The sequence below is a fragment of the Corvus brachyrhynchos genome, unplaced genomic scaffold, assembly GCF_000691975.1.
Source record: "Corvus brachyrhynchos isolate BGI_N302 unplaced genomic scaffold, ASM69197v1 scaffold264, whole genome shotgun sequence".
Lineage (NCBI taxonomy): Eukaryota > Metazoa > Chordata > Aves > Passeriformes > Corvidae > Corvus > Corvus brachyrhynchos.
In genome coordinates this window covers 214,074-231,730 of record NW_008237648.1, presented here as the reverse complement: position 1 = coordinate 231,730, position 17,657 = coordinate 214,074, and positions in this window count along the sequence as shown.

The following is a 17,657-nucleotide window of genomic DNA, read 5'->3' as shown; positions in this document are numbered from 1 at the left end:
AAGGGTGTACCTTTTCCTTGTTAACCGTCTTCTATATTTCAGCTTTCCAACACTAGTAATTCCGGAAGAGACTTGCATTCCCAAAAGCAAAATTTAATCTGGTCTTTCTGCTATTTTTCCAAAGACCCACTTATCACAACGTGTGCAGGGCTAGAAAGTGTTACTCACCCGAAGTCTATCTTAATGTAATTTAGTTCCTCCCTTCCCCAACACACCTGCCCCGGCATGGTGAGCAAGATATAACATATTAATCAATGCAAGTTTTCTGTAAAGATCCGAAAGAAGTATGGGAACATAGTTGAGAGATTGTGGTATAGTTGCTAAAATACGTATGGAATGCATTGAGGTCTCCGGCAGTACATTGCTGGCTTTGGGAAATTTGTAACTCTTTGTCAGAATGGCCCAAAGTGGCAGGCAACAGCTAAAATCAATGAATATTGAAATGCTCATTCCTGTTAAGTGGGTAATTATTCACAAATTTCAGTGAGTTTAGGTACCAGGGCAGAAATGTGAACCCCAGATGACACAGAGCTAGCAGTGTGGCCTACTAAAGGACCTTCTGATCAATAAGGAGATGTAATAGTTCCAGTCCCCACAGGAGAGGACTCTTACCTACCGGGAACTAAGATCTCTTATCTGTATAAAATGGCCACACAGCAGTTTGTCATAACAGTGTTGACAAAATGCTGTTTTAACATAGGCAGTAGTCAAATGCTTGATAAGCTTGAGCTGGGGTCCTAGATTGGAATGTACACTGGACCCAGTCTTGTCATCTGGCTCTGATTTTAAAACTGTTTTTTAACAGCCATTTAGAAAGCCATGGTCACACACAGTTTTTACCTGTTCTGGTACCTTTCTTCATAGTTGCCTGTGAACAACTGACAGTTGAAAACCTATATATGGGATCTCATTCATTTGAAAATATCTTTTTGCTCAGAAACATGATCATAAAAATACTGTGTGCATATTTCCCACATTCAGTTTTGTTCCTTGCTAGTTTCTGTATTGTCTACATTATGCTAAAATCTTTCTTACAACAAATTCTCTTATAAACTCAGCCTACCATTCAGGAGTCCAAATACCTTCTTTTTTAGTTGTTAATCATCATTAGTGGTGAAAATGCAACAGTCCATATTTTCCCCTGCCATAACTTTTCATTCAAGGTTAGATGTAACACAAAATTAGGGTTAACACACTGGCCCGTATATTTTGCAGTCCATTGTCAATGCTGCTTCTAAAAGGAAATAACCAAGCTCATTCTTCGTTGTTTTGTCTCCACAGGCCAGATAAAGAACAGAAGCAACAATAGCAACAACAAAAATTTGATGCCTAAGCAGATATTATTTAAAGGCAGTGACAAAATGTTTTCTAAATGGCTTTTTTATTATTATTCAGTGAGATTCATTCTCTTTATTCCAAATACTTATATTTTTGGGTTTATGCATAATTTCTTTAACAACTTAAAGATTCTGTGTTTTCTCTGGTTTTGTCCCCAAAATAAGTAATATACAGTTTTGCCATGGGAAAAATAATAAAATTCCCTAATAATTTTGTTAAACTGTTTGCATGTCAGTCATAGATATAGACATGAGTAAAGCAAAATAATAGTTGTGTAATATTAAAGAACCATAATACAAAAATACAGCGTGAATAAACTGAAACATCAAAGGGTCTTGAATGTAGTTCCATTCTTTTATTTCATATGGTAACCTCTGGGTTATGCATTATCTTCCCTGTTCTAATGATGCAGCAACCTGCTACATTTTTTTTTTCAGTAGAGAGTAGATGTAGCTTTTTGGGGAAAAAGCATTCTGCTCCAAAACAGTGTCAAAACTCTGTTCTTGATATATTACAAAAGGTATTAAATAATGTGCTCTGTCGTCTAATAGAGAGAAGTTTTTGATTCTGTAATATAAAATGTAGTAAACTTTCTTTAGCATCTGTGTATATCTGTAGTCGCCCCACAGAAACTTGCTAGAATTCTTGACATTTAGCTTCAAGCACAATATTTACTCTGCACCATGCTTATCTTCATAAACATGGTGAGTGATCTGCATTTATCCAGGCTGCAGCTTCTGGTGACAGAGAAGGGTACAAGCAGCTGACACTGTGACCCTGAAATTGCTCTAGCCTTAGAGCAAACAAAGCCTTCTGCTGAACAGTTATAGAGTTTTGGAGAGGTTTTGGCAGTTTAGTAGAATTAGCTGTGACAGAGGGATGCTTCAGAGGATCCTGCCACCCTTCTTCCCCTTGCAGGCATGATTTCTGCTTCTTGAGGTTGAGGAAGGGGTGTGCAAAGCAAGTGCTTCAACAGTACATATTCTTACAGAAATAATGTGCTAGACCATGAAAGCCATCGCCCTTCTATGCTGCCCTAAAGACACTTTGACAACACCACTCCCGTGCTGCAGCGAAGTTATGCTTGTAATTGTAAAGAGCAAGGACTGCAGTGAAGTCAACCTGGCTTCACCAGCAATCCTAGAAATACCTTGCAGACATTCTTCAACATTGGTGTGTCCAGAGTACTTTGTTTTGATGAAAGGCAGAGTGCTAAGTAAGTGATGTGTTTAGATACTATTTCCCATCTACTGCATCAGCAGTCCATTCTGTACCCATCCTGGAAGCTGCTCTGCTAATAGATTGGCCCCTGATATAATGTCTGAAGTCCTTGATCAATCATTATTGCTCATTTGCTTGGCTCAATACAGAGGCTACTTTCTGCAAAGTGTGTGCTGGCTCAAACATTCTCTGCTTTTTCTCTGGGTACGTTTGTATATATATGTGTGTGATAGATATATAATGATGTGCTATCTCTGCATCTAGAGCCTGGTGATTTTCTCTTATAGTCTATGTCAAATCACCAAGAACAGCTCTCTGGGGCCATGAAATAGATCTCCCTCAAAAATCAGTGTATCTCTTGTGTAATGAGCTGAGTGTAGCACCCATTAGCGAGCAACAAGTTACGTCATTCTGCTAAAGCATTAACTTGTCCCTTCCCTCCAAGACAGTACCATGACCTGGCATTTGGGGGGCAGCAACCATATCATGGGGTCATTTTCAGCCCAGCACTTCATCCACAGGGCTGGAGAAAAGCCTTACACCAGGGGTCACCTGGGCTGCTCTGGGGGTGAGCTGCTCTTTGATGTCAGACACTTCTTTAGTGTCCTATTACCAATTTGCAAAGGTAGCTGGTTGCCCAGGTGGGGTTTTATTTGCATGCCTGACACTTTTTTTTGTGTGTGTATGACAGTATTCAAACATGAGTGTCCTGCACCCCAGGATAATGACAAGGAGTGGCGGTAATTTTTAAGAATAAGCTGTATAAGCATGGCAAAGTTATAGTTCTTGATGTAAAGAAAGTCACCAATTCACAAAGGAATTTGATTACCTCTATCCGTTATACACACACAGTGAGTGATCGTGCTACTAACCATCTGTCATCTATTTCATTTGCATCATCAACACCTGCCCTGTTTATCTGCTACATTCTTTTCTTCTCTGAATTCTTACACTGCTTTAATAAAATACAGAAATGTTATTGTTAAAAACCAATTAATTTACAATCCTCCACAGAGATCGTATTACTTGTATTTCAATTTAGCTTCTAATGACCTGCTTTCTTGCAAAATGACTTAATTCTGGTGTCAAAGATTAGTTATTAGACATTACCCTGATGCACCAGTCATGTACTTCTGAGACAGCCAAAGCAGCTCTAGGTGTCCCTAGTCATTAATCAGAACTCAGAGACATTTTCCCTATAACTCATTACAGAATCTGATTTCATCTGCCACTTTAACTCTTTGCCTTACTGAGTATTTTAAATCTACTTTTCTTTGTTGTTTTCACAGTTAGGACCTTCAATGGGGAGAAAATAATTGGGAGCCTAATTGCTTTGGAAAAAACCTGTTGTTGCTTGTATTTTCTGCTGGCCCTCTGCTGAGAAATTCATTTTGGGTCTCAACTGTTATGTGAATGTGGCCTAAAGAGCAGGACTTCTTGTTCTCTCTATTGGTTTTGAGAGAAATTAACACAATTGTATTTTCCACACAATTATAGCACAGGATGTACATTCCTTCTGATGACGAGATGATGTTATAACAATAGAGCACAGAGGCCAAGCTGCTTCCATGGGAGTGACTTGAGAAGGCAGCTATCAGCAGCTGCCTCCTTCCTGGGCTTCACAAAAGGCATTATGAAGCGAGTGGACAAATCCAGCAAATTCTTACAGCATCAGCTGGGTTTGTGAGCATTCAGTAGAATGGCTGGTTTTGAAGTTCACACATTGATGTTTCATACACAAAATACTATGTGCAATCTAGGGTAGGGCCAAATTCTTCATTCTCACCATGTTCCAGGCAAGGGTTGGCTTTTCTTGCTCATAAACTAGTATGGCTTCTTCCTCCTTCATAAGTGGTGTAGCACTCTACTGAGAGTAACCCTATTTGTGAGGCATTTGCAGGCTGTGATTTGAAGACAATAAGGATGGATTTGATCTTTGGAAAAGAGTATAAAGCACTATTCTCTGTCTTTGTTTATAGATTCTGTGACACATAAGAGAAATACTTGCCATTACATTAAATCCCAGATCTCTAGAACATTTCAGCAACTAGGGCATAAAAATTGCATATACAAATGAATAGATTACATATAGAAATTTAAACTTCTAAATAATTTATGACAATTTAAGCTTTTGAACAGTTACATGCAGAGTATTTTTAAAATGCATAACAAAATTAAAACTTCAGACATAAAAACTCATTCATGGAGATGGCACAACTGGCAGGATTTAATGTAGAAAAGGTTATTTCTTTTATTCACAGCCAAGTCTATATGCCGCAGTACTACTTCCAATAAAATTTTATTTTTAGCATGTGTAAGTGGTGCAGTTGAGAGTGGGTGAAATTTTTTACTTTCCCAAAATACTGTCACTTCTGTCTGTCGAAAACTGAAAAGATACCTAGTGCTATAAAAGACAAATAATGTCTCATCTGACTTCTTGACAACTGCATACCATGCTGGAAGAATAAGAGATGCTCTTCGTTTTTCTAAAGCACAGGAATTGGCTGTAGAGTGTAAGCTGATGAAACTTCAACAGCCGTCTTCTAAGAAGCAGGGTTTTTTCACAATAGGCTATCAAGGGACATGTGAATAGTATACCAAACTAACTCTTAAACAATAGGCATTTTATGAAATGATGAAACTCAGCTATGAGGGCCTAAGAATAACCTCCTCTGGATGGCAGAGGTGGGATATTGTTCTTCACATACTGTGAATGCCAAAATTGTACATAAAACATTTTGCTAGGTGAGTGTTCTATCTTTATAGTTTATAATATTTGCATATAAAATTAATCTGAAACACTAATATCTTAAATACTGTGAGGATCAACCCTTTGGACAATGTAGTATGTCTCTTTGTATGAGCATCCTTAACAGTGCTGTTTCCAAATGATATAGACTAATTGTTTCAATCAGACTAATAAATAATTCACATTTATAAATAGTTTCTACACAGGGTGATGGAGCATGGTGATAGTGCAGGAAACATCCAACTAGAGCCTAAAATGTCTTCATACGTAATCCTAAAATAATTCTGTTTTCAAATGGCAAATTGTTGTGCCTTCAACTCAGGCGGCACATCATCAGCATCCAGATCAGGAGTTATGCCAAACTAGATGCAATCTAATATGGAAATGAGATGTTGGCCTTGATATTGTGTCATTCTTCTGAATGGGATCACCTGCACCCACATCTCCTAAGAGGAAATTTCAAACAGAGTTAGCCCCTTAAACCTTCTAATTAAAATGAGAAATCCCCAGGCTTCCATGACTCAGCCTCAGAAAAAGATTATTAGGAATTTAATAGGGAAAATATCGCATCTCAGACCATCTGTGACCCAGTGCTCTATGAGAATTTAAAGAAAACTGGAGGGAGGAGGTGCACGCTCCAAAGCACACTCTAGAAGTATTTTGTTGGAGCTGCAATAAATCAACATAGTTAGAGTACAACCTTTTTCAGATTTAATTACTGTTACATAATTATTAGCAAAGCAGTCTCCTCTGAAACTGTAAAACTCATTACATCAAAAATCCCCAAGCTCCTGATGAATTTATGAACTAGTTACTCTCTTCCTAGCTCTGGCAAAATGCAATAAGATGCATTTGATTTTGTCTCCAGCAATAGTTTTAGTGCAGGGAGCTATTCTATTCTATTCTAATAATTTTTGTTTGGGGAATATTCCCTATTTGCCTTTTTTTATTATAAAACATGTCCATTTTCATTTGTACACTTTTCTGCTCCTGGCATAGAATCTAGACACTCAGTGACAGATACCCTTTCCCCTTTGTTGAAAGGGATTCACATCTCATTTCCTCCATCACTCTAGTAGCTACTGACTGAACTAAAATATGGATTCCCTCATGGAGATGCCAAAGGACAAAATTTTTATTGTCTTTTCCCAGAGGTTTTGCTATGAATACACAGTTTCAAAACCTGTCAATGATGTGAACAAATTGCCACCAGGGAAGGCTATTTGGTGTCTGTATCAAGCAAACCTGGGACCAGTCCCTTCCCTGGCCATTGTTGTGTGATTAGAGACTTTTGACAGCTGCCTCCTGGCTCCTCTGTAGGACAATGGAGAGATTGTAGAATGCCCTAATGAACAAGGTGACCCCTTAATCCATGACACTGCTTTATATACAGAAGCAGTAAGAGGCATCTCACTTGGAGAGCTGAGAGAACAAGTGAAGAATGGTGATGGCCATGGCTCCTTTAGCGTCACATTATATCACAGCTGGTGGGACTGGACTGAGCAAGAAGCAAGATCTCAGTCCAACCAGATGAAAAAACTACAGCAATCCTCCCTTTCCTATTTCTTCCCTCAGTCAGGAAATTGCAATTCTTAGCGGAACTTGTGCTAGCACAGCCCAGCCATCAGCCCTAGGAGGTACTCCTACAGCTAAGCAGGTCTTCAGTTTCTTCTGAGCTCATGAGGCATAATGAGGCATAGGAGAAGTATTACAGTATGTTAAGGGATAACTCACAGATAATCAGTGCTTTTGTGCCACAGCACAAAGCTGAAATTATATTTACCTGTTGAAGTTGTTATGATAATACTGCCAGATGGAACAAGACCAGCCTGCTTTTTCTTGAGCTGCATAAATTTGAGGCATCAGACAGTAACTGGTCTTCCTGCATTTACCCACTCCAAAACACAATTTTGTTGTTTTATTAGTTGACTTGAAAAATTGCAACTCTTATCCTGGTAATTTTATATATGTCCAAAAACTTTTCAGCTCGCTCCAATTTTTGTTACACGTAGACATAATTTTTGAGATAACACTTCCCCCAAGGTTTAAACTAGTGCCCTACAAAAGTTGAGATACTGAGCTATACTGAGGGTCAGGTATATTGGGATATTCACTTTTGCTCTGCATTTAATATAATTCAGTTATCTTCACAGATATTTCTCTTGGTAGATATTACAGGTTGCAAAATAACAAGAAATGAAACATAAATTAATTTTGCGTAACACTTTAATGTGATTTGTATCCTATATTTAATAAATTATACCATACTCCAAAAGGGAGATTAAGGAAGTAAGCTAGAATGAATATGTGCCCTCTTTCCCATAAGAGGGCTCAAGGATCAGGATGTGCATTTCACATGGCACCAGGTGAAGTAAAGTTTGCTGCACTACATTTCTGATAGAATATGAATAGACAGTTTAGAGAGGAAGAGAGAATGATAGAGAAAGCTTGAAACTGGATTTCTGAATGAACGAGGAGTCAGTATATATATTTTTTTTAGTTTTCTTTTCTTCCCTAGGAAAAAGCAGTTGCTTGAAGTCTTCTGGAGAAGTACATCTGAGGAGATCACAAGGAGAAATTACGATAGTTAAGGAAAGAGGAATCTATAGTGTAATACTTAGTGGGCTGAAGAAGAAAACATGGTATATTGAACAGAAGACAAAGACAGGACATGAAGAAATCCTAGTACCATCCATGAAGTTTATTTGAATTGCAGAGAGATCCAGATCTCGCTGCTTATCTGAATAAATCTTCTTCTGAAGCATCTCACTGGAAAATTGTACTGAGCTTATTTTCTTGGGCACATCCTTACTTTGTGAAAGATGGGCTCAGGAGGTTTATTGGCAGGGAGGCAGAGAGCATTATTTGGGCAGTTATGTGGGCCACTGGGTAGAGCATCAGATTGAGGTTTCAGACTCTTGAGCAAGTTACCATAGCTTAATGAGTTTGTGTGTAGCAGCTGAGCTGTTGCAAATGTAGGGTAGCACATGCTAATTTAAACTATTTTCACTGGGGCTCAGCTGATGCATGGCAGCCATTAAGCCAAAGTAGCTCAGTCACATGTTTGAAATCTGATTTAAGGAATCGGGTTCAGCTTGCTTCAGGAGGTGGATTATTAGGTTTCTGCTCTGTTTGTAACTTCTTGGGACAGCCATTTTGTCTTGGATTTTCTCATGCATTTAAACTGTAGTAATGATGCCAGCTCACAACTGTAAAGTGTTCTGAGGGAAATAAAAAAAAGGAGGGAGCATTATAAGAATAGGATATTTGGATTTGTTATTGGGTAGAAGTGTAGAGGATGTTGAACTCTGGCAGAATTAAAGGCAAGTTTTTGTGCTTATTCCCATTAATACTCGAGTAAATCCAATGCGTTTAAAGGAGTTTTGCTGGTAGGAATGAGGGCAGAATCTTGCCAAAGTGATCTAGCCTTCTATTGGTGAGCACACATAACCTCAATTGAGATTTATCACATTTCCTGGGAAGTGCTAAGGAAAGGGTAGAAAAATCAGGAAATGTGCATTTTATTTACCACTTGCCAACTCTGGGATTTTTGAAAGTATCAGGTGTCCCTCTCCTCTTAGGAGTGGTGAGTGAACAAATGTCCATTTTTATTTTTTTCCCAACACAGTATGCTTTTAATAATTGTGAATTTTGTTTTCTCCATTGTTTGAAATGAAGGTCTCCCCCATGGAAGGATTTTATTTTGTATTTGTGTGCTGATCATAACATGTGGCACTCCAGACAGCTATTCTGCTCAGAGCTGAAAATCAAGCCGTTCCTTTAATACTACCAATAAACATTTGTGTTATTTTTTCCCACAAAGTGATACTCTAAGCATTGTGCCAGTTCTCCAAGTGACAGATGCTCTTAGAGGTAAAAGTATCAGTATTTACTGGTTACTATAACTATTTCCAAACAATTTAAGAATCACTAAATCCTAAAATATTTATGTATGCATGTCAGTTACAGTACTCTACTACTATGTATTAGACAGATTGACAAAATACATGTATCAGAGTTACAATTGCCATGATAACTACACGAGGGAATCACTCTGTAATGAAAATTCAAAATAAAACCATGGTATTGTGTACAGTGATTAAATATTTTTTGTGATTATTTATTCTAAAGTCATTGGGGTTGTTCATATATCAAAATGTTTGATCCAAAAAGTAACATCCTGTTGCAAAAATGATAACTGTATTCTTAAAATAGCACTTACGGAAATTGCAAAGGACAATGCTTCTCACATTCTCACAGTCTGTTTCTTGTCTTGCTCCTCCTGCCACAAAGGACTTGAAGACAATAAACTCACAACTTCAACAAAAGTCATCTGGTATCACTCCTGTGAACATTTACGGTGGATGATAATGTGGAACAGCAGAGCAAGATTTGAAGCCCTGGGTTTGGGGGTCCTCCCTTTTAAGTATACACAGCCTTTGCCTAGTTATTCATCAGACTAAAGATTTTTGAAAGAGCTATGCTAGCCCCCTCAGCTACGGCTTCTGGGCTGGCAGAAGCAGCTGTCTCTTACCATTATGCCTGGAGGAAGCGGTGGCATTTGCCAGCAACTCCCTTTGTGTCAAACTCATTTTCTACATTCTCTTATTTCATTTGCATAGTCAACTGGTCCTTACGCCTCAAGAAAATTAGGAGAACATCTGAGGAGTAAGTTGTTAGAAATGGAGGTACATGAACAGACCTCATTATATTCCCGACAGATCTGCCAGCTCACGAGAACATAACACACCAGAGAGAGACACTCTGTACCAACAGTTGACAGTACTAAAATAAAGAAGGCAGCTCCCCCGCTCCCTCCCATTTCAGGAAATCATTGTGTAAATGCAGTGAAATATGTCTGTGAGCCCTCTCTTCACTGTTATGCCCTTCTGGTGGACAGGCCTTATTGATGTCAGGAGTGCTGGAGTAAGAATTAAGTTGTAATGGGCTGCCTGCTTCTGTTTTCTTCCCTCCATCTGTCTCACTTCTTTCACAGTAATTTAGTCTGGGGTTGTCCCAAAAGTGTAGGTTAGAAATTAGTCAAAATAACCTGAAATCCTAGAATAGCCTAGATCAGAAACTTGTTTTATTGAACCCTTTCACAATCTGGGCTTCAGCATTGTTAGTGCTTTTTTCTCTAATGTTTTTCCTTGTCTGTGGCTAGGCTGGCTGCAATGGTATGCTGATGCCTTTGCTGTGCAGGAGAGGTCTGGCAAGGATACTTTCCAGGAGAGGGGCTGTGCTGACAACAACCACTCTGAACCACCAACAGCTAATGATGCCTCAAACGTGTCTCTGATAAACAGTCATCAAGAACCTCTTTCTCATTCTTCTTGAGTAGCTCCGTGGACATTTGATAAGCCTGACCTCCTAATGCTGGTTGTGTTCATGCCTCTGATAGGTATTTCCAGGCTGTTACTTGATATACTATGGTCTCAGGATGTGAAAGGCTTTTCTTCTGTCCTGTCCCCATGCCTTTTTATTCTCAATTTTAATATAACTGGGGTTGTGCTGGATGTGGTTTCCCAGCTATAAGTGAAATCCAGGCACAGATGAACAGTGCCAAAACAAAACTAATGCTGACTTATGAAACAAGTGTCAGTTGCAAGTACTGTTAATGAAAAAATGGTAATTCTGTGCCTATGGTTTTGGCCTTATTTACTGCTAGTGTTGATCACTGTGCCACAACTGGTGGCAGTTTAAAGAAAAAGAGAAAGCATGCTGGGAATCTGATAATTTTATTAACAAAGCTGATCAGAAAACTTCCAACAAAGCAAAAATTCTTTGAAATATCTTGCTTTGGTTATGCTTTGTTGAATGGGTTTTTTCAAGAAGGAGAAAGAGGGAAGGAATAAATAATATTGCAACCTGTGCAAGCTTGCAATCCAGTGAATAGAACTGTGGCATGGGATGCTGGTGTTCATGGCCTGCTCTTATTTGGAAAGGACCTGGGTTATTGCTCTTGCTGTTAGGTAATCCACCAATCAGACTTGAATCTAGGTGCATATATCCACTGTAATCACTCTTCAGCAAGCTTTCTTAAGTAACAATGAGCTAGGTGTTGCTGGAATTTGGTGTGGTTGAAGAGGGTAAAAGAGATGACTTTGAAAACAGGCACTGTTGCTCATTCAGACATGACAATGTTCTGCAACAAGATTACTGAAAATGAAATGTATGTGCAGCACATTGCCTTTATCTAGTTGATGTGTTCAAGCTAATCACAGTGCACGCACAACCCTGGGTACATTATGCAAAAACTCAGCAGCTCACAGGTGATCTATTACCCTTGTCAAAATTTAGGTTCTTCAGGTGTTTATAAGTTTTGTAGATTTTTTTTTAAACTTTGTAAAGTAGATCTAACATCTTATTATATTTTGGTCCTGTGGTCTCTAAAAGAGATATCGGATGCTCAGTGCTTTTAAAAAATGTGCCTTCATGGTTAGGAGGATGAACTGGTAAGAGCAGTTTGACTACAGATGCCTTTTTATTATAAGCACTGGTTATATCTGTAGTTCTGTGAATGCATGTAGATATTCCTCAGTCTTAGGCAGGATATAATAATCCCAAGTGGTGTTACTGGTCTGGGACCTTTTTGGACTGTTGCGCCTGTGTAGGAACCATCTTGAACAGCTTTTCTCCAAGTAAGCACAAGCTGATTTCGTATGCATACAGACCATTCTGCAAATGAGCCTCTGTAGTGACCAGGAAACCTAAAATTGAAGCCATATGGAAACTTACAGTGCATATTAAATTGCATGCAGCAGTGTTAACAACATTTTGATTTGTGGCTGCAAGTAATAAATGAATTACATTAATTTTGTAGCTGCAAGCTAATTCATCCAGAATTACTTTTTAATAACCAGCATCATGTTCACTGGTAAGATTTAAATACATTTAGAAAAAAGTCTGAAGACTTTTTCTTTAAAAAAATAAATGCTAGATTATAATTTGAGACTGAGTGTATTTTGTAATTCTCTAGATATTTAAAATTAAATTGTCACAAAGCAATGGAGTGAACTGAAGACCAGATTACCTCTGTGTGATGCAGGAACTGGGGTAAATCACAGGTGAAATGGATAAACCAAGAAAAGACTTTTTTTTGTCTACTACTACCTTCACATATACTGGCCTGCAGAAGAGAAGGGGCAGGTATAACACTGATCTAGGATATCTGAGCAGAGATATCCCTCCTTGTGTGCAGTCCTTCCTTGCCAATAACTTATCCTTTTTTGGAGGAGAAGTTTCTTCTCAGACAACTTGTTGGCACCTTTAAGAAGGCAGAGGATGGGAATGTATGCTTGTAGTCTGTGACTGCTAGAAATGTATCTGGTCCCATATAAAATACCTTCTCTTATGCCTTGGTTCATTAATAACATATTTAATATATTAAAACGAATCCTGTAGTGTTATTTTTGCCTGGAAGAATGCTAAATTTGAAGGGAGAGCACATCCCAACACATGGAGAGCAAAAAGAATTAAGGGAATATGACCACACTATCAGTGAGATACTGCACTCAAGCAGTATGTACCATTAGTCTCTCATGGAGGCCACTAGGCATATATTAAATGAACCACTGAAGAGCTTTTCCATAAGGCTGTGCCTGTGGTAGAGACCATTACTCATGGCAGAGTCACCATTTCACAGAACATGCTGACATCTGTGCGAGTACCTGAGGGTACAGGGAACCCGTGATTAAGTAAGATGTGGATGTATGGTACAGCATCATAATCTCCTCTAGGGCATCTTTTGCAGGCTCAGCTGTTTGAAGTGGCTGTTAATCCAGCATGAAGGCCCACGTAACTGTTATGGGGTAGATGACCTGCTGTGTGAAGCAACCAACCCATTCGAAATGGGGATAGACAGAGTTGTATTTGGGACATACTTATTGTCCAGGCAACGCAGACTGGCACTCCAGCTCACGTATAATGTGCCTGTCTCTGAGGAGGTAATTAGCTGAATTTGTTGTGACCACAAAGTTGCTTTTTCCTTGCAGAAGACAAGTACCTCACCTGTGTTTCTGCTGGGTGCTGCAGTGCATCTTGCACTGAATTACTCTATCTACTAGGAAAGCTGTTGGCATACTTCTGGTGGTGTCTATTCACATCCTACATCACTTGTTATGTTAGGGCTGTGTTTCTGTGGCTGCAATATTTGTCATTCTGATTTCTGGGCTTAGTTATTTTAGGATTCTCCTACAGTGAGAGTGTGAGATGAGGCACAGGGACAAGTTTATCCTTTTAGCTGAACTTCTATTATTTAATTGAATAAGGGAAAAACTGAGAGTGTAGTAAGAATATTAATATATGAAATGTAGGGGTTGTGGGAACATGGTGATTATTGCTAATTTGAATCCATGGGCTGAAAATTTGTGTATCCAAACACCTGAGAACTTGTGGCTGTACCTATTGAGTGGCTATTTACTCACTGTCTTACCAAATTCATAAATTTTCAGACGTTTTGGCATCAAAATAATTATAACTACATGCATTCAAATGATTTTCCCCACTTTTTGATGGAAACCTGCAAAATCTGTCCCAATGGATGTAGGTGTGCCTCTGTATGTAAACTGATGGGTGTGAACTAAAATGGTTATTATATCTATTGTGGGGAAAATATTAACTTTTCTAAAGTAATGCCTGTTACCAAGACAAAGATGTTAAGCGCAAGAACAGCTCTCCTTGTAAATCCAGAAGGAAAGTGCTTTTCATCGTGGCTGATATGAACTCTCCTTTAGAATTTGGGAATTCAACCTCAGTTGCTTAATTATTGAAATTAATGGTGTTCTCAATGTCTTGACAATGCTTTTCTTTCCTACAGGCGCTTCTCTCGACTAGCATTCATGTGGGTCTCTCCCTGGATTCTGAGGAAGATCCTGTCAGAGTCTCTTTGTTTGCAAGCTGTCTGCCCAACAGAAATGTCATTTCAGTTGCATCTAAGCATTATGCATCTGCTCATGTGTCTGTAAATAAATAACATCATGGATAAGGCTATGCTTATCTTCCCATGTGATTTAGACTCCAATCTGGTATCTGCTGAATTCCAACAGAACAAGAGTGGACCCACGTCCCAATATTCCTGCTTTCAGGAGTACAAAATTTATCATGTAAGCTGTGGTTTAGACTGTATTCTCTATCTGTACAAGGACCTCCAATACAACTAATTATTAGAATTTGCATTTGCAAACAGAATTTCCAAGCACTTCAGAATTAATAACATTTTACATGTGGGCATACTTATAGATCAGGAAATGTCATCAGTTTCAAAAATACTATTTCATGTACTAATCAATTCCGATTAAAAAAAAAAAATACTAAAAGGGAGGAAACCCTCAGACCTGCTTAACAATGTTCTACAGCAATGCAAAAAAACCCCGAGTATCAGAAAGTACAATGCTCACAAGACTGGGGTGTGGATGAGAATATACTGAATATCCTATAAAAATGAACAATCATAAGCATGACTTTTTTCCAGCAATTTTTTTTTTTAACCTCCTGAAGTAGTGCAGATTTTCAGCTACAACGAGATATTTCTACATACATGGTGTAGAATTAAATCATGCAAGAATAGAATTAAATAATGCAAGTAATGCAGTTACAGGGATAAATGTGTAAGTCTAAGGAGCAAGTGACAAGGAAACAGTCAAAAGAAAATGGTGTTTTGGGAAAGTAGGGGGAGGAAATCTCTTTACCGCTCTGTAACAACCTTTGCGGCTGTTGCCAAGTCAAACCCAGTTGTGAGTCATAGGGACTCCACATTGTAGGCATTACAAAAAAAAGAAAAGATAAAATAATTGAAACTTTTCCCCCCAGAGCTCTTTTGCTTGCAAATTTGTCTTTCCCTTTTCCTAGCTCATTCTTGCACATCCTCTGAGATGAGGGAGAAAGCTCTGCAGGAAAATATGCCATTCTTTTGGCACAGCATAGAAGAATTTTGTGAGGTGGCTTGCTCTGGTCTAATTGTGTGGTGGAGAAGGCTTGGGAGTGTGATTCTGCATGGCAGCCCTGTGTACGGTAGTTAGATTTGTATCAGTGAGATACGACAAGTCTGCCCTTGAGATTCTGCATTGGCACAGTGCCAGCTGTTCACCACACTGATCTGTGTCTCTCCAGAGCAAAATCAAAACCTGCTGCCATGGTTCAACTCTGGGTCAGACCCACAGCCAGATTACTGAGGGTTGGTTTTTTTGTCTGTTTCTTTTAAATTCGAAAATTGCTAAAATTTTGTTAGGGAAGCTGCTTTCCTGACAATTCAGCCTAAAGCAGCACTGTATCTGCTACTTATACATTAAAGGCTGCAGGATTTTGGTACCAGGATTAAACCTGCTTTGACCTTGTGACTGTAAAATATAACGACAGTTAAGCTAGATTCACAATTTGATAAACAAAAACATGCCAAGACTTTTTAGTTTTGCTTTTGCAAGGAAAAATTATACCGTGTCTTACACCGGGATTTCATTCATCTTTACTGATGGTATTTCACTTAATTGCTGCCATTTGAGAGCCCTATAGGCAAGGCAGAGAAAGAAGAATAAAGTAGGGGTAAAGCTGGGAGAGGGAATTGGTAGTATAGAAAAAAATTCCCATCATGTTTGTGCTTGTGCAATCTCCATACATTTTAAAAATCTTTGTAGAAATAGCTATGAAATGAAAATATGCAGACAGTCCCAAAGGGAGCATAGTCAGGATGTGTCCTAAAACAAGTGTATCCCTACTGTAATTCAGAGAAGGTTTGAGATCTCCACTGAGGTCTAACAAAACAGAGGCTGCCTCTCCGTCTTGCTTTGTGGTCTCACTGGGATTTGTAGGACTGGGGCTTGGGCCACTGGTTTTAAATGGTACTCTGGATGAGGTTTTTCTTGGCATGGCGTTCAGAGGTACAGCCTAGTGCTGCTCAGTGTATCCTACTCAGTGATTACTGATGAGTCCAGTGTTGCAGAGGAAAGGGGGTTAACATTACAGTACAGTTATACCTCCTGGCCCTTTTTCCACTTCAGGCACATCCCTGTCTCCAACAAGACTGGAACATTAGTTTATTTTCCAGCACTTTTGTTAGTAAAAAAAAATATTTATTTTCCTTGCCCTCTTCTGATACATTTTGACAACTTTTTCATGCTCTCATGTTAAAAAATGTGTATTAGGTCAGATGGATGATTACTCTGAACCAGTACAGCCATTCTCAAATAATTAGTGTGTTTCCAATACCATAAAAACACGCAGTTCTTTTTTTAAAAATCACACAAAAATGTTACTCTGGGAAATAATAAATGGCAAAGAGTTCCACTGTGTAACAAAGCCATATGAAATAGCTCCTCTTCTGCTAGCTTTGGGGTTCCCATCTCTAAAACTGACAGAAGAATTTGATATTTTTGTGCTAAAGGACATGGAACAATAGAAATTTCTCACCTAATTTTTCTGAAGCAGTTGGTCTTTTACGTAATTCTATTCTCAAGAAATTGAAGGCAGTTAAGAGGAGAACAAGACATACAGAAATGAGCAGTTTCGTTTTGCTGTATGGAAGGGGTTGAAAGGAGACAAAACTCAAAAAGTGGAGATAATGAGTAAGAAACCCATTGGCTTTTATTCCTGTGATTTTAAAGGACCAGGTCTTTATTAGAACTCAGATTTGTTCCCTGAAATAGGGCATCTTCAAAGGCTTTTATAAATCATGTCAGAGTTTGGAGCACCTTTTTATTCTGTGACTGGCCAGCAAAGGAGCAGAGAAATGTTTGTTGTGTGCATGAAAGAAGGTATGCAAGGGAGTCTGCTCTCAAGGGAATTTCCTACCTTCAGATATCTAAATAATCCATACCCTCCCAGAAAGAGAATGTGGGAGGTTTTTTGTGCCATCTCAATATTTTTGTATTACTTGTTCCATTATTTATTGTGGAGTGACTTTCCAACTTGCAATGCCCTGAGCAAGCGTGGTTCTCGCCTTGAGCTACCAGAGGGGGAATCTGGCTGCAAACTGCCTCCCCATCTGTCGTGGAGTGAGCGAGAAAGATCTGAACTGGCAGGAATTTTTTTTCCCCTTTCCCTTTGTCTCTGCTGCCAGAAGGGGAAACAGGAACTGGCCCATGAGTTATTGAGTTAATATAGGGCCACAGAGTCGGAGACCCCCAGGTCGCAGAGCCTGAAGACTGAACACCCCTTGGGTTCCTGCTGGATGTGTTGTGGTAGACATTTCCTTCCCGTGGTGCAGGACTTTACGGCTACCTCCTCACACCATTCTCAACTTATGCAAAGACCCTCCCACAGTGCAGCAAGGTGAACGTTCAGCCTCCTAGAAGAGGCTTCTCTTAGTAAAATTGGTTAGATACGTTTGCTGCCCCTGCTCAGTGGGGGGGGGTTA